Genomic DNA, 27,580 nt, shown 5'->3' with positions numbered 1-27,580 from the left:
TAATAAAAAATGCACATATTCATTCTATGCATTCCATACCATCAAAGCAATGTAGAAACATAGAGCAAATACATGCGTTCTAGTTACCTAGTGGTTGGTATTTGATGTAAGTAATCACATGTCACCATGCTATACATAAGCAAAATACATGATTAAAAATTTACACTACCCTTCCTGCAAGAGCCGCCGTCTTCGAAACGCACTTACGCCTCTCCACAGCACATGAAGGTAACAAGATCAACAACCCGAACCACAGCGAATGTCGCCGACTGTAATGGCCAGCACAATCAACAGAAGAGATGGGTCCATGAAACTGGAGCTGCACAAAGACAAGTCTCTTGTCTCACGAAAAAGCGGAGAGCTAGCAGGAATGAGATGCACAGAGTAAAAAAATTGCGACGAAAAATCTCAACTTTGGCCGATAAGTCAACACGCACAAAATTTCACAGCGCTAGACTACGCAGACGTCGGTTCTAATTCACAACGAGCAGAGTCGTAACAATTACAGCGGTTCGCGGAAAGCCGAAGAAAACCACGCAGCGGAGTCGGCGGCACCGTCAGTGCGAAGGGAAAATTTAGGCGCGAGGGAGAAGTCCTCCTCCCAGCTTTTTCTTTCCTCCTTTCGCCCCCGCATGTAAGAAGCTTGGGCGAATTAGATGGGACGGAAGTGCCGCTACTTTCCGCGGCCTGGTATAGCCACGTGATAATTCCACACTATAAACAGTGCACAAGTTAAAAGGACATTTTGTACTGTTGTCTTGACATTTGTCGTCCTGCAAGGCCAAGTATACTACTCAGCAAACTGACAAGCTTGTTCCAGAGTCAACGATTATTAACGCCTTAACACTACTAATAATGAGAGGCTCATGGTGCATTCGGAATTTATCCAACTATCAGGTACCTGCACAACAACATGAGGTGTACCACTGCTGCCACTGAAAACTGACACTGATCACGACATTATCAGCACCTATTGAGTTGTTGGGATTGATGCTGGCAACATTACTATATTTAATTCATGCAACCAACAAAAAAATATATATATGACTCATTAGCATTCCTTGACAGGACCCCTTTACAAATAGAAACATGTTGATGGTTCTGTATGTTGTATGACTGCTTTCCGACTAAATCTCCGTGCGTCCGCTACAGCTCAGAACAACACAAGCACTCATAGCGAGGGTTGCCGCCTCCTCACCGCTGTTCTCTATTCACTGGAAGTCAGTGGAGTAGAAGCAGAAAAAGTACTGGGCATCGATTAACACGGGCACCAGGCTGTTGAGCTGATCGGCCAGTCAGAAGTCTGCGAAGCGCACGTAGAAGAAGGGCGCCGCAAAGATGCGTCCCAGCACCCGCAGGAGCCAGAAGCGCACCTGGTGCCGCATGGTGTGCAAGGGGTTCACCAGGAACACCAGCATCAGCTGCAGCAGGGAAAGGGGGCTGGCGTAGATGGGGATGGCCAGGTGTCCCAAGTAGACGAATGCCAGCATGCTCAGGGCACAGAGGACGGCGAAGATGGCAGCTATCTGCACGCATCACCCACCATTACCAACATGGAACAGCAACCACGTCAGGCCCAAAGTGTTTCTGCACTTCAGCGGTTTGTGCTAATGCTTGCATTCCCTCCTCGAACAGGCTGCATGGCTGCCGATGGTCATTTTGGTCTTGCAGGAATGAATGCACGTCCCGGCCACCTGCTGCCAAAACCTGACTGCCATCTAACACACAAAGTGATAGACATCAAAGTGAAGAATTGCGTTCACCTGAAATAGCAAAAGCAGCAGAAGCGACCAACTCTGCCAAACTCTTTCAAGTCTACTATGATAAAAGCAGTGGTACTGCTACAGGCACTAAAGATCAAAACAACAGAATGCCCTAAAACCTCTGCAAAGAGGGTGCTGCCATGTAGTTCACCTGTATGCACCTCACACTACTAGCACAGTGGAAGTTGCAATGGAGCCAGCTGCAAACAGTCCAGAGAGGCAGAATTTCACAAATTACCTTGCCCGCTGCAAATGCCAATACCTCCCCACTTTCTTTGGTTTGAGAAACTGTTGGCATTTTTCATTACACCACTTTACAGCAAAGTCACTGGGACAAGAAAAAATCTTTACTGTATCAGTTGTTGGTGATGACATGATACCGAACATGCAGTCTGATAATTAAATGCCTACTTACTAAACACGCCTTGCTGCTTAGTGAAAAAAAAATCTCTAAAATACCTTCCATATCTCTCTTATAGTCTCTACATGCAATTTTTTAAGTTATAAGATTTTTTTGTTTACATCTCGTGGAAACACCTTTGAAGCATAAGGGCAACGCGGCTATGAATGCAACAGAGTATGATTTCAGATGACAACCAAAGCCTTGCATGAACACAGCGTCATCTTCTACGGTTTCTGTCTTTTAAGTTTTAAAAGGCAAGATGAGAAACGCACTCGGCAATCAAGCGCTGCAAAACCACACGCGCCGCGCCTCCAGTTGCTGCCACTTCTGCCTCGTGCTGCAAATGTATGGCTATCCTTACCTTTCCCTATTTCTCGCTGCACTTTTACTCCCTCTTACTTTCTGAATGGAGAGAGAGAAAACTTTATTTCAAAAAGAAAAGAAACAAAAAAGAAAAAGAAAAAAAAAAGGAAAGGGGGGGACAGTAAGTGGAGTCAAGACTCCAGTGGCCTGGGCTGCCGCTCTTGCTTGATTTACCAGCCTACGCTGGGTCGCTACGTCAGAGCATAGCAGAGTGGCCTCACACTGCACCTCCGAATGATGTGTGTCCACTCTTGCCTGATTTACTAGACTACGCTGGTTCGGTAGGCCAGAGCATAGCAGAGTGGCCTCACACTGCACCTCCGAACGATGTGAGTTTATCTGCAGGTTTGGGGCCCGTGCACCTCGATGTGATGTGGTAGGCGGTGGGCTGGTCGTTGCATTAAGTGCATATGTAAGTGTAGTGTTCTGGGAAAATGATGCTGTATTGATGTAGGTTGGGGAAAGTGTTGGTTTGGAGCTGTCTCCATTCCCGCGTTTCCTGTGCATTTAGCCCCTTGTGTGGAGGGGGGTAAATCCGACATTCACGTAGGTACTGTTTTCAGTCGCGCGCCGTAAGTCGCAGGGACAGGAATGCTAGTTGTAAGATCGGGGATGGTGGCCGCTCAGTTTGTGTGACCTCGAGCAAGCCTGTCCGCGACCTCATTACCTTCCAACCCGGAGTGCCCCGGGACCTAGGCGATCTGATGTTTAAGCAATGAACCTGTAGCCAATGGATTAGTTGTGAACTGAGCTAATTTTGTAGGTATTCTGCCTGCAAGAAGGAGCCAACACGCCGCTTGTGAGTCAGTGATTAGGCGAAGCTCTCGGTTGGTCACGTCTACGTAGGTAATGCCCAGCACGATTGCCGCCACTTCCACTTCTGTGATAGTACAGAGCGGGATGAACATGCTGGAGACTTCTGTGTAAGAAGAGCCCACCACCACAGCTGCTGCTGCGGTCAATGTATGCTCGTATAGAGCAGCATCCACATACAGTTTTCGGACTGTGTTCCACTGCGTGCTTAAAGGGCCATTGTCCACCTTTTAAGCAAAGGAGCCCAGTGTTTTGATCAGGTACCAAGAAAGTCTAAGCAAAATGCTACAGCGATATGTGCGCTGCAAAGCAGCAAAAATACAAATCAAAGCTCCCTCATCCTCCCCGTCGGGAAACCAGCTTCCCCCTTTCTCTATGAGCCGCAAGGTTGACGTTGTAGTCAAAAACAACATCCATTGGTCCGTCTCGCTGTCTGAGGGCAGAGGATGGGTGTCTACCACTCGCTGCACGCTTTTCCCTTGCCACGGTCCGACTGAATCAAGCAGCGCATGCTCCCTCGCCAGTTTTTGTTTTTTTCACACACGTGGAGTGCCACCAAGACAGTGAGTGCCACCAAGCGAGAGAGTGAAAAACCTTTGCGAGGGAATGGGTGGAGAGAAACACAACAGAATCGGGTGATTGCGGTAGCTGTAATTGCATTATTAGTTACTCTTTTCAAAAACATTTTGTGGCCTTGCGTTCTGGGGGCGAAGTCTCACAGTCATCGGGGAACAAAATATTTTCGACCGGAGGGTGGACAGTGGGCCTTTAAGGTAATGATAAGAATGCGCACTGCGGTGCCCTCTTTCGATGTTTGTAGACAGCTATAATTCCTTTTCCTCAGAGCTGCATCCTTTCCCTCACAACTCCAAGACCTACGTAAAGTTGCCTTCTCCTGACTGCTGCCGAGCCTGGTGGTAAAGCCATTTAAAAACACTTGGCTTTTTGTTTTTCGAAAAATAAAAAAAAAGAATTTCCTTGAGATACGAAGTAGCGCGTGTATGGCGACGTCATTTCATGGGAGATGTCTTTACTTTAAAGCAGGAAAAATGTACAGTCATGTATGGAACATGAACTGGGACTTGAGTTCCAATTTACTAAATCTGAATTTATTACAGCAGGGTTCTACTATATACGCGCTAACAAGACCTTGTTTCCTAAGCCTATGTGCAATCATGGGGCACTACTAAGGTGGGGTGAGAGAAGTATGTAACAATAAATTATGCATCAATGAAGCTTGGCATGAATAATGCACAGATGTAGAGATTAAGAGTACAGAGTCAATCACATGTCTAGGACGCTCACTTGATGCGCTTCAGAGGAAGTGAAGTGAAATCTTATCCCAGCTACACCTTTTCAGGTAAGGTGCTTGTGTCTGTGTGGTTCTCATGTGTGGCCGAATCTGTATGAACAACATTTGTATGGCATGGTATAAGGGATTTAATGTCTCAAAAAGCAACATTGGCCATAAGGGATGCCGCAGAGGAGGCCTCTGGTAATTCCACCATCTGGGTGCTTTGAATATGCACCAACATTGCACAGCATACAGACGCCTTGCGTTTTGCCTCCACCGAAATACGGCTGCCTATGGCCAGGAACTGCATCCTTGGGCTCACTACTCTAGCACCTTAACCAACACAAATATTTGCAAAATAAAAATCACAATTTAGTCGGTTTAAAAACGTATACCGAGAACTAACAACAATGCACATTAGACGGGCACCTTGCTTTTTTTACCTACTTCAAAACGCAGCCGGCATGGCCAAAATCAAATCAGGGTCCCCAGCTCAGCGGCAGAGCACCCCTACCTGGTAATTCAGCCACTAACTGGGGCGCTCAGTTTTCATAAGAAAAAAATTCTAGATGATGTTTTTTTACTGTGCCCTTATAATCTCTACATTTACTTGTGTAACATGACCATTTGTGCACTGCTAATCTCAGTCAATGTTATAAGCATGCTGAAGAAAGGGAACAAATGTGCAAAAAATATATAAATTGCGAGACCTTTTGTTGCAAATTTTGTAATGTTTTGTAATCACTACTGCGCATTATTTCTGCCAAGTTTCATCACCGCAGCTCTGATTACACCATCACTACAGAATTTTTTATTATTCCTTGTTCTTGCTAGCAGATGCCTTATCTTTGAATGCTGAAGTAACTATGAATTACTATCAAGCACTATCTGCCGCATGCCGCGTCATCACCTTAAGGGACAAACAGCCAATGAGAATGTTCCACGAAGAAACCAGAAACAAACAGTATATTGTCTCTAGCGAAGTAGGGGCAAATTCACGGGAAGCATTATGCAGAGCAAGAACACTGCATGACACATGCAAAGCCAAACGGGTGTGGCACTGATTTGAATTGGTTTATGAACCAGGCTATGAGAGACGCCGTACGAGATGGGCTCCAAAAATTTCGACCACCTGGGGTTCTTTAAACATACACCGACATCGCACAACACATGAACACCTAACTTTTCGCCTACACCGAAAAGCGGCCGCTGTGGCCGGGATTAGATCCCACATCCCTAGACACAAGCAGTCAAGCGCCCTAGCTCCTACACCACTGCGGCAGGGCTGGGTTTGGTACTAATATACTAACCTTTGAGAATATGACTTAATCAACTAGATTACGCTGGATGCAGCAAGTTATGGCTAGATAGCGTGGTTCTACCCATAAAGTACCTTGAAACCGACTCAATTTTTCCGCCTTTTTTTTTATGCATCAATTTTTTTTACAAACATAGTAGGCACAGTAAACAATTCCAAGTTGGGGTACACAATTTTCTGTCATATACAAACAGTACTGTTCAATGAAATGCGCCCATGAAAAATACTGACAAGAAAATGCAGATTATACACCAGGAAATATGGTAGTACATGATAGAGATAAGCACATGAAAAAGCGCATCCTGTAAAATCAGCCGATGTGCAATTAAAAATCAACTCGACTGGCCTGAACATAAAACATCATTTCCTCTGCTTCCAGAAGAAGCTAAGTTTGTTCGCCTAGTCTCGATCATTCCAGAGAAGCGAACAACCCCAACTCCAGGGTGCATATACCTACCTCCATGAGGTGTTGCTTGGAGAGGTGGTTTCGGCGGTCGAGCTCAAAGATGAGCACGTGGTTGACACCTGATGTCCGCCAGCCGTACACATTGACACCGATGAGAAACATGAACAGTATAATGAGGAGTGTACCCTGGTAGAGGCGAAACACAATGCGCCAGTCGTCCTGCGTCTGGCTGAACACACCTGCGCGCAAAACAATGCAGGAATCAAATGGGGGAGCTCGTTCTTCCGAAAGACTCACATGGTTCAACAAGATGGCCACGCTGTGCATTCAGTGTTCAAGGCGTAGAGACTAGCTGACTTTTGTCTCTCAACAAAATCCTACACACACTTGCGAAAAATAGGTGAACAGCATGGCAGCCTCTGTGAAACTTGGTTGCTTAGCTTCATAGAGTTGCATAAGCAAATTTGGCACCATTTGCGTAATTCCGCTGCCTCTAATGTAAACTTTTTATAACAGCAGCAGTGAAGAGTCCGAAGACCACTTCACAAGCGCTGACTTCAGCTCGGATGATGAATCAGACAAATATCAGCCTGAAATTTATACATGTGGCCAAAGAAAGCATACTTTTACTTTCAGCTTGCTCTTGAGCAGTTACACAAGCTCATTCTGGGCTCCCGCTTGTTTTATTCTCGCTCACTAGGGTTTCAGCAACAAGAAAAGATCTGGAACGTGATGTGGCACCTCCAGAACTTCGACAAGCACGAAGCTCTTCCAGATGCATCAAGTGGGGTTTGAGCACCTAGCTTTCATAGAGCAGAGCTGATTTTCAGATTTTCATAGTGCGATCTGCAATCCACCACCCTCTGCAAAACATGCTGCAAAACATGCCAGCCATACGCCACAAAAAGTTCAAAAATGCAAAACTCTGCTGTGCTATGAGCAAAGGAAGACCAAGCTGCAAATGAATGTTTTTAACAATTTAGCGATGCTATTAAAGCTGCACACATTCAAAATGAACTTGCAGTGCATAATATTTGCTATCTGTCCCAATTTAACGAACTTTTTGTCAAAAAATAAAAATCAAATAGTATATTTTTGGTCTATTTTGTAGAAAATGCCCTAAGTGTATTGACTGCGAGCCAATGGTAACATCGCGGAGAAACTTTGTCCTGCTTTTGCCAAGTTTTGGATGCCCTTGATCTGCTGCGACAGTCTACCAGAACACACGAACACGCATGAGGGACGAATACACAAAAAATCTGTGCAGTTGCTGCTTACAAACCACATTCAAGCAAAGATCAGTAACTTCTTTGCTGGCAAAGAAATTTGTAGTCCCCTTGGACCACTTTTGCCAAGGTGAAATTTTCATTTCTTGTCATATCTGCTATCGATGTCAGCCATTTGAGCAAGCTGCAATTTCATTGTAGCAACACAGCATAGTGTACAAGTTGGCATTGCATTTCCGAATGACGTAACAGCACAACTCCCCTGGTCCTTCAACTAAGTTGCGCTATTACGTCCTTTCAAAATGCAATTTAATTTTCATCGAATTTAAGCTTCGTATCAAGCTGTGGTACTTCCTTGATGCCAAAGTATACATCGTACAATAATCCAATGTATCCGAATCAAATTAAATGATCGAGAAATGCTTCCCTCAATTTACCAAGGTTCCCAATTTACAAAATAATTTGTGGCTGTCCTCAATTTCATTAAATAGTACTTTAACTGTAGTTCCTTGGTAACTTGCCTTAACTGCATTTTGTTAGTGCAGTTATAAGAATGAGTATGTGAGATTCAACAGCTGCACCAGGAACTGAATGGCGACTATTGTTTCCAAACATCACATAGAAAAGATATAAGCAGATAGGTACGCCAAATTTTTAAGAGATCAATGCAGCATAATTTTATATTCTGAATTGTTTTGTTTTGGTGTTCTATTCATTCATGCTTTCCATACCTTTCATTTCATTCATTTGAGAGTTTCATTCATTCGTTCATTCATGTCTTTATTCACAAGGATGACCTGAGGCCTGGGAAGGGGGTGGGTTCGGCGAGGTTGGGCTGGTGCCTTCACATAACCCCCCTATTTGTGAGTTTCATGTTATTACGACTACCTCATGTGTTCCACACATGATGCACATACTCGTGAGCCGCATGTTTCATCTCGCGCTGCGCAGCAAACATCGTCACTTTCATCGTCGTGCTCAGGCATGACAGTACTGTGCTATCGCCACAGCCATCATGCCTCATGTAAAACCGTGCTGTGCAGTAAACCCCGTCGTCTTCATCAAGTTCCAACTGGAAAACAATCTCGTGCACCATCTGTGCCGCTCCTTCACTTAACCTAGGAAAATATACTATACACATACGTCATCTCGCTAAAGACCGCAGCTTTGCCAGACAGGCTGCCAAAGCCATCAAACAACGAGAAGCTAGATTAGGCCATTGCCAAGAAGCTTACCAAGCATGGAAGCGAGCTAAGATTGAAGTGGCAGCAGCGACTGTGGCCAATGGCTGTGACTGCAGCCATTAGTGGCATGTGTTAAGGGGGGACTTCAAATCATTTTCCACATGCCGCGATGCCAACGCTAGCGCCACAGAAGGCGCCACAAAAGGAAAGTGCATCTCCATGCTTCTGGTACTGGGTCGATGACCCTCTCAAGCGGACTGAGAAAATTGCTAGCCATGAAGAAAAGAGCAGGAGAGAGCTGAAAGGGCACCCGGTCCGTGAAGAAAAGGGGCAGGGGGAGCTAAGGAGACTCAACGATGAGAAGAAAGGGGTAGGGGACCGCTGTGCGGTCCCCTCCTATTGTAACCATGTAACTAGTTTCCGGTTCCGGTTTTGGCTCACGCAGGGACAGATCGGAGCGTCAGCACCCGCAATGCTCGCGTCAGGTGCCATGCCCATGCACAGACCGGTTTTGGCTGACCTGCGCGACGACGTTGGCGCGTGTGTGTTTGTAGTCGGGGCTTTAGTTGTTGCGAGGCAAAGAGGAAATTTTTCAGCCAAGCACTTCGGTAAATGCAGTAACGTAAATGGTCACCTTCATTCTCTGTTCTTAAGTCAATCTGTTAATTATTGAGCTTCTTTTAGAACAGAATACCGTATTTACTCATGCAATTAACCTACCTTTTTTTTAAAGACAGCTTACATTTATTATTGAGGGAGGCTTCATTATGCGGGAAAAATATGATACATTTTTCTATGCATGTCAAAACTTCGCATCATACATCTGCCTACCAGACCACTTGCCCCTCTGTCTGTCCAGAAAAGCATGCAGTCATGTCCCTGCTGCTTGGTATTGCTCACTTCCAAAGGGTGTTTGCCATGATCACGGCACGATCCGAAGATTTTATGATGGTACTGGCTAATCATGGCAGGATGAAGTGGACATGCTGAATACTGGCCCAAAGGTCAAATGTGCATTTTTCATGCAACGTTAAAAGTTCACAGGATGGTCATAAAAGTGTAATGTGAATGTTTAAACATTAGCTGTGGCATGAGAGCGGTTAGGCATTTTTGCTCCTTATCTCGAGTTTGCCGAATCACTCTGAGATTTCAAGGTCCTGCTTTCTCTATACCACTTCAGTGGAAAGGATGTTTTATAGTGTTCCGATTTATTAAACTACTATGCGCCTTTCCAAACTTGTACAATGCTCATGTGCTTGCCAGCTTTCTAAGCATACACTGACAGAGCCAAGTGCACAGTGGTGTGCCAAACAACCACCTCCGCCGGCACTCCTGGTGCTCTGCCAAGTTTGTTCAGCACGCCACAATCGCAGGAGCTCTCGTGGAAAGATAAATATGCTGCAATGTTGTTAGCATGCACATCTTGGCATGTGTCAACTATGACAACATGAAATTGAAGAATGCGCTGAGAAATAATGCCTAAAAAAAGTGAATTCCAAACAACAAAACAGGAGGGCGGGTTCATTAGGAGAGTACTGAATCCACTCACGCAAAGAAAGTACCCACCCAGTTTGCTTGTTTTTTTTTTTTGTCTTTGCTTTTTGTAGCACTCTTTTCTCACCAACTCTGGCGAGTGATTTGCATATTATAGCACTATATGTGCAATGACAAGGAAGTGGCCACAGGTACACAAACTATGCCCCAAAATATGTGACCATTGCAGCCTCTTACAAATGAGGGTTAGCATGCTAACACAGCAGGCGCAACATTCAATAAATGCAAGCCCTGGAAAGCGCAAGAGCAGTCATGAGCCGAGAAAAATAAAGATTAAAGGCCTCTGTTTCTCGCTCCTTTCAGCAATACTCACCTACACACGATTGCGAAGGCAAGCAGAATGCCAGCTTAGTTCACTGAATCTTTACACCAACCACAAGACACAGAAAAAAAAGATAACCAAAAAAGCAACTCTCAGACCCTTTCAGCTCCTTTTGCTTAGTGAAGGTGTAATGCTGCTATCAGTACTAGCTCCCCTTGCCCCCACCCATTTCTTAAACACACTACTCACAGCCCAAAACAACACTCTCTTAAGCAGGAAGGTCAACACAAGAGCTAAGCTCTCTCGCACAGCTGTTAAAGCCTATGTGCTATGTTCAGCAGACCGCAGACCTTGCCTCATACCAGTAGGTGAGGTCAGCTCAGTGTCTTCTCCAGGAAAAGATATCTGCGTGCCACAGCTGTGCATGCCACCCAGCGGTGCTGATAGCCCTTGAAAAAAAAGACCCCCACAGCAAGGGAGAAGTGCAGCAGGCTCACCTGTGAGGATCACTGCAATGACGAGAACGATGTAGGCACCAGAAAAAAGTCCCACCTTGAAGGTCACCCAGGGTGATTGCTGCATCCACACAAGAGCCCACAGTCACTCTTGTGCAGTGGCACCTGTGGCTAAGTGAGCCCATGAGATATAATCCACCCTCTGCCAGAATCTGTGCCACCATTTTAAGTAGCAAGTGCTTGTTGCACACAGCTCAAGCAGTGTTTGTAAAATAATTACCTCAATAAACTGCACCTATCCAGTGAAAGTAGTGCACATCTTTAAACTCTGGATGCTTCAAATGCTGGCTAATTTAGAAACCACTCCTTCTAAACTTGAAAAAACACAAAGTTACACCAGCATTTATGAGCACATTTTCTCCATGGGCTGTACAGAGAGCTGCTAACTTATCTGGACAAAGCAATAATGCAGTGATGCTTCTGACCACCTTGAAGTTTAACGATTGCAAAATGACAGAAATTTAGTTATGTTAACCTATCACTCAAAAAGTGGGTATTATGAGTGAATAGGAACTGTACACATAAGCAGAAGGAAAAGAAAAAAACGCATTGAATTTAAGTCACAGCAAAAACAGTGTTTTGAACTAGAAAAAAAGCTTCAAGAATTTATGTGAGTAAAACAAATTACTGAATTAAAAATGAAAAATATTTTGGAAACTGGGATGCCTAAGGCAGACATGAGCAAGACAGCAACTTGTGGTGGTTCAACAAGTGCCAAAAAAAAATGATTGGTTGGTTGGTTTGTGGGGTTTAACGTCCCAAAGCGACTCAGGCTATGAGAGACACCGTAGTGGAGGACTCTGGAAATTTCGACCACCTGGGGATCTTTAATGTGCGCTGACATCGCACAGCACACGGACGCCTCTGCATTTTGCCTCCATCGAAACGCAGCTGCCGAGGTCGGGTTCAAACCCGGGTATTCCGGACAGTAAGCGGGTGAGCTTCAGTGGTAAGAAGCACTGGTCTCACCTGGTCACCTAGAGGAGGCACTCGTAACCGCTTCATGGCTTTTTGGCGGTCACCGCCTTCCAGCATGGTGGTCACCAAGCTCTGCAGCAAAGAACTCTACTCAGCAACAGCCCTCTAAAAGTGCCCCAGATGAAAGCTCACTGGACTGGCTGGCCCTTTGTTGAGCTTTGCCAGCTCACTTTGTAATACAAAGGCTTTCAGCACATGTGAGCTTTGACAATGCAACACTGCAGCACAACAAGGATAAATAAAGGCCGGCAAGGCCTCATCGTCACTCTTATCATCATAACTATGTCAACTGGAGGAAAACGGCCTCTCATATTATGTGCCATCAGCAGCCACCTTATCACTGTAAACTTCTTAATTTCATTCTGAAGTTTAGCTCAAAGCAGACGGGGGGACTGGACAAAGAGAGACGATGCGAGTGCTAAGCCCCGTTTTGAAAGCAGACTGGCACATCACTGGTGCTCTTAATTTTCTTTCACTCCTTCCTTTTTCTTCTATCTGCCTGGTTCCATTCTAGTGTGCTAAGACTGCGTGCTTGCCACATGCTGTGCCAGACCCCTCACACGCGCCACCACCGCTCATGATGCATGTGACATGGTAGCAGTGGAGCCGCACCACACTGCACTGTGAAGGGTGCGGGAGTTGCGCCCTTCATGGTGCAATGTGGTGGGGCTCCACTACAACATGAGCATCACTTTGTTTCCATCAATGCTTTGAAGCATTGATAAAAATGTAAGAACAGCCATTGCCACACTGTTCTCATCTCAAACTGAGTTGAACAGGTGTGTTGACAGAGGCTCTTTTCCCCAACGTTTCACCCCACAAGAGCTGAGCATTTGGCCAGGGTGGACCCAATGGAAAACTGGTGGGTACCTGGCATCCCTGGGGATTGAACCCAGCATCTCCCAAATGCAATGCAGCTGCTCAACTACAAGGCAAGGCAACCATTCCAGTCTTTCACAAAAAAATTTATTGTGATGCAAGGAGTTCTTGACAGTTTTTAGAGGTCATCTGATAATTCGAACAATTTTCTCGGTTCCTCGAGCTCCAATTAATGAGAGAGGCAAATTTAGTGCCGCTTGCAGCGAATGGATTACAGTGAACCTCACGAATTGCCTGACCGGGGCAGCCGCTGTATTAAACATATTAATAGCCAAAGAAGCATTTGCCGAACCTTGTTTGTTCTTGCCAAGTTATCCCAAAACTCAGCCCTGATGCACATTCTGCACCACAGTTTCCATCTTGGCTGGTTCGCTCTCATTCATGTTTTTGTGATGCACATCCCTCAGAGAAACTGGTTTGACTGGGCTAGGGAAAGATAATCCTCGACTCTTCCATGTGCTAAGCACACAGACCAGTCTCCAATATAGCAGTGCCCTTGACCACTGCTTGAAAAAAAGTCTATACAACAAGGATGAAAGAATAAGAACAAAGACGGTGACACAATGCAACACGAGGAACAAAAGTACCGTACTATATGCATGTGCTCTCCCTCCAATTTTTCCGTAAGGTAAATCTGCTACATTTGCCTTCAATAGCAAGTGCTTCCATGGACAGGCACAACGAAGTGCAGGACGAAATATTAGGTGCTTAGTTAGCCTCTTCTAAGATCATAAGCTTATGTACGCATACTTTCAGCACTGACCTGCCAGAAGATGGGAGACATGGTTTGGTTCACTAGCGTCCTTGAGTCGAGGATCAAGTGAATTAAATGCAGCGCTGACAGTGTATTGCCCAACAGGTGTGTCACAGACGATGGATGCACATGCATCTACTGTAGTCAGACAGACAACAGCCCTGCTCCAAAACTTCAAACGGAAATGCATGGTACAAGTTAAATTTGAACACACTGAGTTCATAAATTATTCGAAATTTTGAATATTTCCATGCCCTGACTTTTCATGATGTGGTCCTGAGAAAAATGTGCAGCCAACATTTAAAAGTGCTGGCATCAGTCTCACTCCCAACAAAATTTTTAAGTGACCTTTTGATGCGTCGTGGCACAAAAGAGAGCAAAACCTAAATTTTTTTTTTTGCAGCAGCAGGATCTTCCATTTGGCATACTTTGGTGTAAATGGTGCAGCTGTTCCCTCGCTGCATATACCATACTTCTTGACCAGAGTAGCTTTTGGTGCGATATTTTATGTGTTTGATCACCAGGTTTTGACTGACCTTCGATGCCAAAATTCGGATAACCTAAAGAGTACCAATGCGTGACATTACTCAATTTCGTCTCAAGATGTGGAAACTGATGACATTATCTTGCTCGTGCCTCTTGGTGCAGCTAACAGCACCACAACTTTTTAGAATATCGCGAGTTATACAACAAGCAAGCGTGACACAGCCAATGCAAACCCAGCTTGTGCTCAAAAACGAAAGTCACTGCTGTTGCCAGCACCATTGCATTTCCGTGGTGTCACGGCCTGATGCCTGTCTATGCACTTCCTTTAGCACAGCAGGGCTGCAGAGGAGCAACGTGTGCACCCATCGCTGCCTGCAGTCCGGCCATGCTTCGAAGCACCGAAAGCATCCACAGCTGCATTGCAGAGAAGCATGTCTTCTCCTATGCAGGAAGCAATACCACCGTGATTTTTTTGTGCTAGGTGTTCCTGGGGCTGGAGTGGTGGAGCATTTCAAGCATTGGCATCGCTTTGTAGGACCCCTTTGTCGACTTCAACAAGCTTTCGCTGCATCGGTTTAAGGAGAAATTAGGATTGGGCATTCCCGCATGGCATCCCAAAGCTCTGAATTACCTTGCTGGTGCAGGTCGCTGCCTCGAATTATTAGGTCAGATTTGCAGTAGAAATTACAGGGCTGCAGAAATTCTTCAAATTATCTGGGATTTCAAAAGAACCAAGCTCGAATTATTATGAAATATGAAATATTTTGTTTAAGGCAGCTCAATACACGCATTCCACAAGTGGCACATTTTGGCACAGGATTTTCAAGAGGATTTTTTCTGACTGCTAGATATAAGCTACAATTCAATATACTATCTGGATTGACTGCATTGCTCTCCCAGAGCACCCAGAAGGCATCAGTTGGGAGAATACTCCGGAGAAAAGTGGATTTTGCTCCCCCCGAGATGGGTCTCGGGATGCTCATATAGCTCCGCTGTAGATTGCTATAGCATGAAGTTTTTTTTTATTGTGAGAGGTATTTTGGAATCAAGTAAAAAAAAATGCTATGTTACATAAATACCAGCCTACTGCAAAGGTTGCAGTTAGCTTCTTTTCGAGAAGATATGACACCTGCTTACGCACTTTGTTCCTCGAGCCATTAATTAAAATGTTAGCTAATTATTTTCCCACTTCATTGAATTGCAAGGTTAAAAAAAAATACTGCAATTATGATAGTCCATCATTTTAAAGGCCTGATTACATTTACTTTGGCAACCTGGTATTTACCACTGTCCAAACACACATAAAAAAAAGAGAGAAACAAAGCAGTCAAAGAAAGCTTTCCTGTACCTCTGCGCCTGACTGAGTCACGAGTGGCAGGTGATGCTTGAGCGGCACAGAGATGGCCAGATCTTAGCACCATGCAAGCACCACCTAGCAGGCATTCCTTCTAGCCAACGAATGAGGTGCACCTACTTGCTATCTTGGACACCTGGTGTGCAGACGGGGCTATATTTCCAACCATAACCGCATCACACCACATGCCTTCATGTGTGTGTCTGAAATGAGTGTGCCAGGTTGACAACCTGGATGCAACGGACCTCTATATAACGAATTCCTGAATTTACGAAGTTTTTAAATTCCCCAATGCCACACCCATTGAAGCCAATGTATTTTCGAGCTCTATGCAACGAAGGTGTTGCGGCGGTCAACTTTGATGTAACGAACTCGCGAATCTGATCAGTAACTATTTTTTGAGCTTTTACTATTAGAACTCTAAGAAGCCAGCAGATACGTGACCGCCTGTAATCGCAGAAATCAAACAAAATTGACGATGACGATGATAGTACTACCTTCTAGCACCGCTCCGTGGCTAACGCAGCAGCTTCCCCCGGTGTTGGTAGTGTAGCAAAACATCAGGTGGCATTAATGACTGCATTTGATTTCTTTGTTGGTACTGTACGTGCATGTAGCACATGCAATTTTTGCGCACGTTGTGCATTTGCCATCTTGTCTGTTGCTCTGCCTCTCGTGCACGTCTCGTGTACCTATGGATTAGTGGTGTTGATTCGTTCGACGTGTTTCGTAAGTGCTAGGCCAGCCTTTCTGCCTGTATTCATGGGGCTCCGCTTGTATCTGTGGCGTCAGTTCGTCGTGATGAGTTCAACGACCAGAAAACAAATTGTTCTGTCATTTCAAGACAAACTTGCCATTTTAAGTGCGGTCTCCGCGGGCGAGAAGAAGAAGGACGTCGCCGCTCGTTTCAACATCCCAGCGAGCACCCTGTCAACAATTTTGAGTGCGGAAGAGAAGATTAGAAGTGCAGTTGAGTCGGGAACAAAGGCTAAGAAAAGATTGAAACTGTCGACATGCGATGATGTGGACAAGGCAGTGTTCACGTGGTTTTTGGACACGCGAGCCAGGAATGTGCCCATAGGCGGAGCGATATTACACCAGAAGGCGAAGGATTTTGCGTGCATCTTGGGCCATGATGACTTCAAAGCAAGCAACGGGTGGCTACAAGGTTTCAAGAGCCAACACAATGTCATCGGAAAAGTAATCTGCGGCAAATCTGCCTCTGCAGACAGCGATGCTACTGCTTCGTGGGTGGCTGACACGCTTCCTGGAATACTGAGTCGCTTCGAAGCGGCTAAAATCTATAATACCGATGAGACGGCTCTCTTTTTTTAGATGCTTCCGGGCTGCATGCTAGCACCTAAAGGAGGTGACTGCCACGGGGGAAAGCAGAGCAAACTCCGCGTAACAGTTCTACTGTGAACTAACCTTGAAGGCACTGACAAGCGAGTCCCATTAGTTGTTGGAAAAAGTGCCCATCCCATGTGCTTTAAGGAGACGAAGCGTATGCCTGTGAAATACACAGCGAACACTAAAGCGTGGATGACTCTGGCAATTTCTTCCGAATGGCTGAAAGACTTCAACCAGGATGTCAAGCGGCAAGGCCGTCAAGTTTGCCTACTTCTGGACAATTGCGCTGTGCACCATGAAGGCCTGCAGCTGTCTCACATCGAACTGCACTACTTCCCAGCTAATTGCACATAACTAATACAGCTGTTGGACAAAGGAATAATCAACAGTTGTAAATGCTGTTACCGATGCCGATTGATACAGAAGCTTCTTCTGGACATCCGTCTAGAACAGGAGCTGAAGATCGATATTTATCAGTCAGTTGAAATGCTTGCTGCCTCCTGGCAAGAAGTCAGGGCAGATGTTATTAAGAAGTGCTTTATGAAGGCAGGGATTACAAAAAACGCAGTCTGGTGCCGACGACGAGGAAGAAGAGACTTCCGCTTCATCCGATGTGGCCGAAGTGTGGGATGAGCTATGCAGCAAAAGTGGTGTCTCCGACGACGTCGACCTGAGCGACTTTTTGTTTGCCGATAATGCTGCCATAGCTACAGAAGAAATGAATGATGAGGCACTTGCCGAAAGCGTGCAAAATACTGATTTTTGTGATGATGGTTGATGAGCCAGATCCATGCGACGTGCCCACCGCGAAGGCGGTGTATCGACGTATTGCGCCGTTTCGTCGGCTCACGCGACGACGAAGGAGCATTACATGATTTAGCTTCATTGGAGCGTCGTGCTGTGACAAGCAAAGATTACGCAGTCTTTTACTGTAAAATAAATGCCCGAAGGGTGAGTTCACCTTCACTGATATCTGAAGCCTTTCGGTTTCGTTTCTGCATCATTCGTGCGAGCCTTCATAGAAAACCTGCATGTAACGAGAAATTGAGAACTTTTGTGAACTTCGTTATATCCAAGTTCAACTTATGCAGTGGATAGCTTGACAAGGCCAGACCTTAATCCCCACATACATGCCACCCCTGGCAGACTGAAAAGCATGTGCTACACCTGCACATAACCACAGAAGGAGTTAAGCAAGAGATGGAAAAAAAAATACGCTTAATATTTGGTCTTGCATGGCTGCCCAAGAGACACGCCAGGAGTGTGCCAAGGAAAAACAATAAAGAAGCTGCTGTGGAAAACAGGAGATGGTGGGAAAAAAAAGACCAACCAGGGTGTCTAGCAACCCACTATTTTCAAAATCCTTGACTTTTCAGGTTTTTGCCTGACTATTTCAGTTAAAATTCCCTGACGAGTGAAGAGGCACAAAAATGTAGCTGCTGATATTGAGCACAGACGAATAATTCCCAACAAAACGCTACTTATCAATCATATTCTGCAATTTACCACAGTGAAAGGCTATTATTAGTGTTAATGGCTGGTAAAATCGTCAAGTTTACGGAAAATTAGAAGCGCACTGATGCCAGCCTCAGCAGAGCTTTACGATACTACCGGATGAGAAATTTCCTATGGGTCCCATTATCAAAAAGCAGCGATATTGATTGGTCAAAACTTGAGTATATATAGGGTGCCTCGCATCGAGTCACCCTAGGTGCATAATAGTGGAGGCCCGCATGGAACATCGGCTCCGGCGATTTTCGACCGTAGCGGTGGAACAACGCGTCGAATCCCAAAACTATTGGACCTTGAAGAGCCATCAAGTCATCCGGAACGCAGGGAGACCACTCTCAACGTGGTGGACGGAGTTTTCGACTTTTTGGAGCACTTTTGCTCCTATCAGTTGTGGAGCCGTGGCTCAGCCTATCGGCTGAACGCCGGCGTCCCACGGCGGGAAGGCCGCTCCTGGCGAACATGGCGAAACGCCAACCAGCAACGCGGCTACGACCCGGAAGGCATGACATGGACAACCTTGCCACAGACCAGCCGAGAGCAAGCCTGCAGTGAAAATGTGATCCAAGCTTTTGAAAAGCGAGCCCAGAAACTCCAAGCCAGCGCGCAAAGGAAGGCCACGTCAGCACACGGAGGCCGCCACGAGCAACCCGACTCAGAACCCGGTGAGTGCGCAACCGGAGGCCCAACGCAAGTCAGAGCTGCATGGAAGCCCAAGTTTCTGTGCAGATTCAGAGCAGACGACGTGGTGCTAATCATCAAACCACTAACGGCCACAAACATGAAGAACTTGCAACAAGGCGAGTTGGGCCTAGCTCTACGACAGCGAGTCGGGGAGGCCGAAGCAGAAAATTTTTTCTTCACAGTGTCCCCGGACCAAAACCTGATCATTGTGAGCACGTCAAGCATCCATGCGGCAGACAGACTGGTTGGCGACTTTGCAATCCGAACGCAAGGGCAAGACCTCTATCTGCGTGGACACGTAAAGCAAAGTGAGGACAACGTGGTACACGGAGTCATCACTGTGGCCAATCTGGAGACCACCGAATCCCTGCGAGGGAAGGTGAGAAGCTTTCGCGGAGAGAGCAAAATCCTGGAGATCCGAAAGTTCGGCACTTTGAACAAAGCAAGGGTCACCTTCTAAGGGAAGTACAAGCCCAGAGCTGTGCTGTATAACGCGGAAGTTATACCGGTAGCCACTTACCGTCGCACCATACCAGCGTGTAACCTGTGTGGCATGGTGGGACATAGGGCAGACGCCTGCCCGACACCGAGGCAAGAAAACTGCGGACTCTGCGGAATGCAAGCTCCGTTTGTGGAGGGGGTGCGGGCCCCTCACGAGTGCAATCCAAAATGTGCGGTATGTGGCGGTGAACATGCCACGAACTCTAAAGACTGCACTGCGAAATTCCGAAGGAACGAGCAGCAACAATCCAGTAACAAGAACAAGAAAAAGAAGAAAAACAAGAAAAAGACAAGGAGCGAGAATCTCCCGCCCCCTTCGATTAACATGGAGCCAAATTCTAAACAAAACAATCAAGAGAGGAACTGGGCCAGCATGGTCAAGAACGGGAAGCAGCCGGTGAGTGGGGTCGCCCCTCCTCCTCCCAATACTACCTTTCCACCTACACCAAATTTGGTAGAAATTGAATTAAGAAAACAGATAGCAGCCCTAAAAGCTCAAATAGAGCTACTAACCAGCAAACTAGAAACTGCACTAGCTAAATCTCAGCCGCCTCAGCAAGAGGAGGCGATGGAAAGCGACGCAGAGCCTAGCATGGAAAACAAACTAGAAGCTATGATGAGGAAGATACAGGAATCCATTCCCTCCATAGTATCACGACAGATAGCGAAAGCGATGACGATTCGCAAGTATGCTAACACAAGGAGACCCACGAATCCCATAACTCACAAGATGCGTAGGGTGATCAGTGAGGGTGAGAAGCTGCAGCAGCTCCCCCTCCAGAATAACAATCTTCAGGCACAACATGGCGGGACGAACTAAGGAGAGTCCTATAATTTTAACACAGTGGAATAGTCGAGGCTTTAAATCAAAGACTAAGAGAGCGGACCTTAGGATGCACCTTTCCACGTACGAGCATACTCCGGCAGTGGTGGCCGTACAGGAGCCAGGTGGAAACGCGAGCCTCACAAACTACAAAACATTCCAACTCGACCCCCTAACATGCATCTTCGTGCACAAAAATTTCACAGCAAATCTGATAGATCTGGAATTACAAGCCAGCTTTTCATATGTGATGGTGACTCTCCTGCCCATAAAAAAGGATGATCCGCCGCTGCACATCCTGAATGTGTATTGCCCACCTAAAGCAAAAAAATGTAACCTTCTCCACACTCCTGAGTAGGGCTGTCAGGGAAGCGGGACGAGATCCGTTACTAGTGTTAGGAGATTTCAATGCGCAGAGCCTCTCATGGGGCTACAACCGAGAGAACATGCGAGGACGGAAGCTAGCGGAGGCAGCGTCCACATTAGGCCTAACCCTACATATCGACCCGACGTACCCCACGCGAATTGGGAACTCGGCGCAGAGGGACACTTGTCCGGACTTAACTTTTTCAAAAAACGCGAGGCGAGTGGAGTGGACGAATACGGAGGAAACATTCGGTAGTGACCACTGTCTGATCAACATAACGATCTGCACTAAACCCCTTACCAGACCGACGGGGCAGACTAGGATGCCGGACTGGGCAAAATTTAGAAAAGAATATAATGTTAGTTCTATCCAGGAGCAGGGATACCAAGCCTAGACCAAACAGCTGCTGACCAGTCTCCGTTCGACGGAAACGTGGGTAAAGCTCTCTGAGGCGGTGACGGATGTGGACACCCACCTCCTCCACCTCTGGGAAGCCAGACGCAGCATGATTAAAAGATGGCGCAGGCAGAAACATAACCGCAAGCTAAAAACCCGGATCGCGGCGATAACAAAAGAGGCGGCAGAATACGCGGCGCAACTCGCGGATGCTAACTGGGTAGAGAGGTGCAACGCGGCAGCTAGGCAGATGTCTGGCAAAAACACATGGCGTCTCTTCCGAGCTCTCATAGATCCTAACCAGACGCGCACCGAGTCGCAGAAAACAATAGGCTTCCAAAGCACCGTCGAGCGGCGCTGCTGCTCCTGACAGGGAGCGCCATCTCTGACAGAAAAATAGAAACTGGGGATAAACGCGGAAGCACCACCTAGGCATCCCGTGCAAGTTTTCTCCTTTCGCTCGCTCGCTTCTGCGTACGTGCAGACGTCCCGCGCTGCTTTGTCGCACGGGCACTCACTGGACGCCGCCGGCTCGCTCGCTGCCTTCACGGCGTGCGCCGTGCGCTTTCTCTCGCACGAGCATGTGCATTGACGCGCCCCCGCAGGTGCACCGCGACATGCAACCCGCATTCCGTCTTGATTGGGCAACCTGAACTTTTTATTCACGTCTGCACTGTAGAGCAGACGACAGACGAGGATGAGTAAATATTGATTGTGAATGCGTCCCACGTTAGCAAAAAGGTAGGAATGCATCTCGAGGTAAGTCCGCTATGTAATTATATTGTCGTACATAATATCTTTAAAAACTGCTAAAGTATCATCCGTACTGTGGAATAAAGTGGCCCGCTCGTTGACCATCGTTTTGGCCTGTAGCATGCGATCTATATATGGATTTGTTTTTTTATTATTACGACGTTACCAAAGAAAATTTCGCAGTAGAAGAATAAGTATATAGTTCGAAGGAGGTGTTTCTTCAAAGACAAGAACGCTAGCAATCTCATAAGCACATGCGTGCTCCGTGCGCTACACACGATATAACCGGCTCGCTGGCTCGGAAGGCAGGTGAAATCCAAGCTTGTACTACACAGTGTTTTATTTCGATTCTTATTAAATGGTTGCGCTTCATTTATGATAATATTTGGTTTGCACTCACGAACCCTGTGACGCGAATGGGGTGCTCCGTGCGAGCAGTGTTAGTCGAGCTACAGCTAGGATCACTTTTGTACTTCAATTCCTACATATCTTCGTTAATAACAATAATAATAATAATTGGTTCACGTATTGGCCAATTTGCGAAAATCTGTAAAAGCGTCTCAGCAAGGCATATTTTCCAATGCCGCCCCCACCCCCGAAAAAAAAAAAGGCCTCGTTCCTAGATATTTTCTTGGTCAATCTAAAAATGAAAAGGCAGCTGTGGACACTTAGGGCACATTTACACATCAGTCTCGATTGCGGACGTCACATCTGTTGATTTGGTTGCTTTCAGAGCACTCACAAAGCAGGGAGAGAGCACAAAAAATCGGCAAACTAGACACGCGGGGAGCGACGAGCAGGATAATCTTCCATCCTCTTCACTTTTTATGCATGATGTTTAACCACTGTACTTTTTTGATGGCTCTCCAAGCCGTCTTTGTCAACTGTCAACATTTCTGAGTTTACGAAGAAAGGGGAAATTGGCTCTTTTCGTTTCCACAAAGAACGCGAGACTTCTCAGAACGCTGTAATGGGGTTGGAAAACAGGTCTTGCGGACACGCTTCCAAAGGAATCTGCAACGTTTCACACGTGAGCCTCGAATTTTGGTGCTTCGCCTACTATTGTGGCTTCCCATGGCACAATGCTACTTAGTACATCCGTTCCGCATCAGCGGAAGCGTTTTTGTATCGCCAAATAACCGCCAGGCGCAATGCGATCGCCACGCGTGCACAGGAATCTAGCGGAGTGTCTGCTCCGGCGAAGCCCCATCGTTTCACATTTCGCCACCGCGCCAGGAATGCGGCGCTGCCGTCGCGCGGCGAAACTTGACCTTGGGTTCCCTATACACACGTTTCAAGGAAATACAGCCCAGTTAGCGCTGAAACTCCGAGACCAGTACTTGAGCACGACCCAAGACCCAAGGGGAGAAGCTTACAGGTACAGTGGAGACGAAAATGTTGAGCTAGATGAACCTTTCAAACTATACGAGCTCAAAGCAGCCCTAGCGAGAATGAAACGCGGGACCGCGCCAGGAAGGGATGGGATCACGGTAAAACTCCTAGCAAACCTACAAGACGACGCGTACCAATCCCTGCTAGAACACTTCAATTCGATCTGGACGGGCGAAGTACCTCTTCCCACCGAATGGAAGACGGCACTCATAACTTTCATCCCAAAGGCAGGCAAAGCCATAGATACGGACAACCTCAGGCCCATTTCTCTCACGTTGTGCGTAGGCAAATTGATGGAAACAATGGTCAGAGACAGACTTTCCGAGTATCTTGAAAATAAGCGAGTCTTCGCCGACTCGATGTATGGCTTCAGGCCAAATAAATCGGCTCAGGACGTCCTGCTACAGCTTAGCAGAGAAATATTGAATCCAATAGAACATCCGAACGGGGATAAGATAGTGCTGGCCCTAGATCTGAAGAGAGCCTTCGATAATGTGACGCACGAGGCCATCCTGACACACCTTTCGGAGACGGGGTGTGGAAAGAACGTGTTCGAGTATATAAAACGCTTCCTCTCAGACAGACAGGCCTACGTGAGGATCCAGAACGCAAACCATGGTCCCTTTCTATTAGGCACGAGAGGTACACCACAGGGAGCGGTGCTATCCCCGCTTCTTTTCAACATGGCAATGAAAAATCTCCCGGTCCACCTGGAGAAAGTCTCGGGTGTGCAGTACGCGCTGTACGCGGACGACATCTCCATATGGGCCACGCAGGGCTCTCTCGGAGAAATGGAGGCCAGCTTGCAGGAGACAGCCACCGCTGTAAATGAGTACGCGAAAAAATGCGGACTTCAGTGCTCACCAAAAAAATCCGAATTCGTCCATATTCGTCCCTCCAAAAAATGCACAGACAAGATAGAATTGCGACTCGGATCAGCACCAATACCCGAGAGAGAGGAAATTAGAGTACTGGGCCTTTTCATTCACCAGCGTAAGCTAGCGACGACCACGCTCGACAAGCTAAAAAAGGTGGGAGACCAGGTGAGCCGAATGGTCCGCAGAGTCTCAAACAAAAAAGGGGGACTGAGAAGCAAAGATGCTCTACGGCTGGCCAATGCCTTTGTAACAAGCATAATCCTGTACTCGATCCCCTATCTCCACCTCAAGAAACACGACGAGAACATCCTCGAGGTGATCACGCGCAAAATAGCGAAGAAGGCCCTCGACCTCCCTATAACCACGTCGAACCTGAGACTCCAAGGTCTGGGTATGACGAACTCGTTCGAGGAGCTGAGAGAAGCCCACCTCACGAGTCAATACACGCGACTATCGCAGACACCGTCGGGGCGTCGCCTATTAACCCGTCTACACATACAACACACGACTGTAACCGAGGAAAGAGTAAGGCTTCCCCAGGAGTGGCGATACGCCCTGCACGTAAAACCACTCCCCACTAATATGTCCAAGGACAACCACGAGGGTAGGCGCATGGCCAGGGCAGAGGCCTTAGCTCATCACTACGAAGGGAAACCCGGAGTGTACTATGTGGACGTGTCCGGCCTGCACCAAGGCGGGTGGTACACGGCGGCAGTGATCCACGAGTCCAAAACGGTAAACGGGCTCACATTTAAAGCCCGAAGCGTAACACAGGCAGAGGAGGTTGCCATCGCGTTAGCAGCAACACATTCTGATTCCAAAACAATCATAACGGACTCGCGAGGGGCGTGTAGTAACTTTCAACAGGGCTGGGTCCCGTAGCTGGCCTACCGGCTACTAAAAAACAGCTCGGACCTGACCTACCGACTACTGCAAAACAGCTCGTACGTGGAAAGTCCATCCCGCCGCTTCATAGTCTGGGCTCTGGCCCATTTTGGGCTAGAAGGAAACGAGGCAGCAGATGCCGCCACCCGCGCGCTTTCCAACCGGACAAGCTCGTCTCCTTCCTCCTCAGAAGAATTTACACCAGCCAACACTTTCAGAGAAATTACGCAGCTGTACCAAAACAGGCACAATATTTACCCCCACCCGTGTAAAGGGTTAACAAGAGCGGAGGAACGCGTGTTTCTTCGCCTCCTTACGAATACTATGATGTGCCCGGCGTCACTTAAACACTTTGACAGTGCCTTCTCTGGGGAGTGCCCGCATTGCGGGGAAATGTCCTCGGACCTTTTCCACATGGTGTGGGCGTGCCCCTCCAACACTGCCTTTGCACCTAACCAAAACACCACCCGGGAGGACTGGGAGGCGACCCTACTCACCTGCTCCGACCTGAAAGCCCAAAAGGCCTTGGTCAAAAGAGCAATGACGGCAGCGGAAGCCACTGGGATCCCGTACTAGGGACTCCACCTAGTGTTTGTGAGGGGAAGGGCACTAAGCCTGACCCCAGAGCAACCTTCATGTAACTCCATATTTTATTAAACGTTTTCACCACCACCACCCATGGCCATTAAAGGAAACTGCGTCTAAGTTGCAAATTTTCAGATTTTTGACAAATGCACAATCACCTGAAAAATAAAATCAGTTGAGGACTTACAGTAGCGAAAATTCTTAAAGATAACAGGCGTAGAGTTAATTAGGGGAGATCGCAGTTGTTTTGGAACGGTGGAATATGGTCAAAAATCGATTTTGAGAAAAACTCCTTTTCGGAACGTTTATCGTTTCAGGCACCTGCACTTAAATTATTGACGCTGAATTCGGTCAGAAAAAAACAGTAAAATAAGCTTTCGAAACGCCACTGAAATACCCCCCGAAAAGAGAAAATTTGTTCGAAATTTCCGCGGGCATTGCAGCCGGCCAATCGCCGCTATCTTGGGCTTGGTTTGAAATGGTTTTCTTTGTGCGGAATTTGCGCCATCTCAAAATTACTTTGCTCAAGCAGACTGGCTGCGCACGCCGCTTTTCCGAAGGCCGTTCATGGTCTCTGATTAGCTCTCACGGGGCGCGTTTTTGAAGCGCGCCGTTCCGAGTCTCTTATTGGCTGGCATGATAGACGCATTACTTTTTTTTTTGTTTTTCGTTTGCTGCAGTCGCTGCCGCTTCGAGCGAGTCTGCGTTTGCGCTCGTTTCTTGATGCACCGCTTCGCGCAGTTTTTCCTTGCGATCGAGATCCCGGAAAACTGTAGACTGTAACCGTGCACACAGCGAGCCTCTGGAAGCCGTGAGAAACAGGCGCGGGAAAAGAAAAACAGAAAGAACAATTAAAATAAAAACAAGAAACGGATCACAATCGTGCCGTCGGGACCTGCAATACAGCTGATAGAGGCTTGTTAGATGTGCAGAGAACGTCAACCACACTGCCCGATGACGACACTGTGGGTTCAAATTACAGCGCAAATTGCATGCCGGATGACGGTCCATTTCGAGTTGATGCCGCTACCGCTGCATACTACTCTACAGTGGAGCCGACACACTGTGTTGAGTGATCAGCGCAAAACCCGATCTGGCATGGGAGGCAGCGACCTGACGCGAGTTTCACCTCACCGTCAGCGCGGAATCTACAGAGTTCGTGTTTGGGGACATGGAAGTGTTAAGCAATTTTAGCATGCACACGAAGCGCGGAATCTGCGGCGAGATCACGAGGACGTGAGCGGCTAACCGCTGGAGAGTCACAACGGACCTTTTGAGGGCCACACAATGTCACAGTGGGGCTCGGGCCTCCTTGGCTCTGGGCCGCTAGTTCCCTCAAGAAACCGTTTTCAGGGCTCAAAAAACTGTCCTTTTAACTGGGCACCCTACCTAGCCCTACGCTGCATGCGCGCAGCACAGCTCGTCGATCGCTTTCGCGCTGGCCGCTACCTGCGCGGTTATTCCCGTTTTGTCCAGTCTTTATTTTTGGCTTTTTGTCTCATCACACAGCGCTTCCGCATATTTTACTGAGTACCCAATTCACGTGCGTATTGGTTCTTCTATTGTGGCAGCTTAGCCATGGGTTGGCAACAAAGTAATATATCTCATCTTGCACGGCCGCACGCTCAGCACTAAAGAATAAATAAAGCCTGCCTGAATATCATACTTGCTATGCGCTACCTTAAAATGAAAATGCACTGCAGAATATATTGTGCCATTTTCCCTGACTTGGCGAATTATTTGATGGTTTACCTGACATTTCCCCGATTTTTCCCGGTGGATGAAATTTCCCTGTCAATTCCCGGTTGCTAGACACCCTGCCAACACTTTTCTCGAGCAGGATCATGCAAGCTTGTGTGATGCCCTTCAATAAATTGCCTTTGGTTAGTACAATAAATGCTCATT

The 27,580-nt window shown here is 47.0% G+C and overlaps 1 pseudogene; it reads right to left on the bottom strand.

Annotated features, from left to right (window-relative positions):
* LOC146183970 (solute carrier family 53 member 1-like) overlaps positions 1 to 27,580 on the bottom strand; it is a 93,887-nt pseudogene that overhangs the window by 31,771 nt on the left and 34,536 nt on the right.

Source organism: Amblyomma maculatum, chromosome 7 (genome assembly GCF_055883805.1).
Source record: "Amblyomma maculatum isolate TAMU_Amacu chromosome 7, ASM5588380v1, whole genome shotgun sequence".
Taxonomy (NCBI): Eukaryota; Metazoa; Arthropoda; class Arachnida; order Ixodida; family Ixodidae; genus Amblyomma; species Amblyomma maculatum.
The sequence above is the reverse complement of the archived record's forward strand: the minus strand, read 5'-3'. Positions and strand labels throughout refer to the sequence as shown.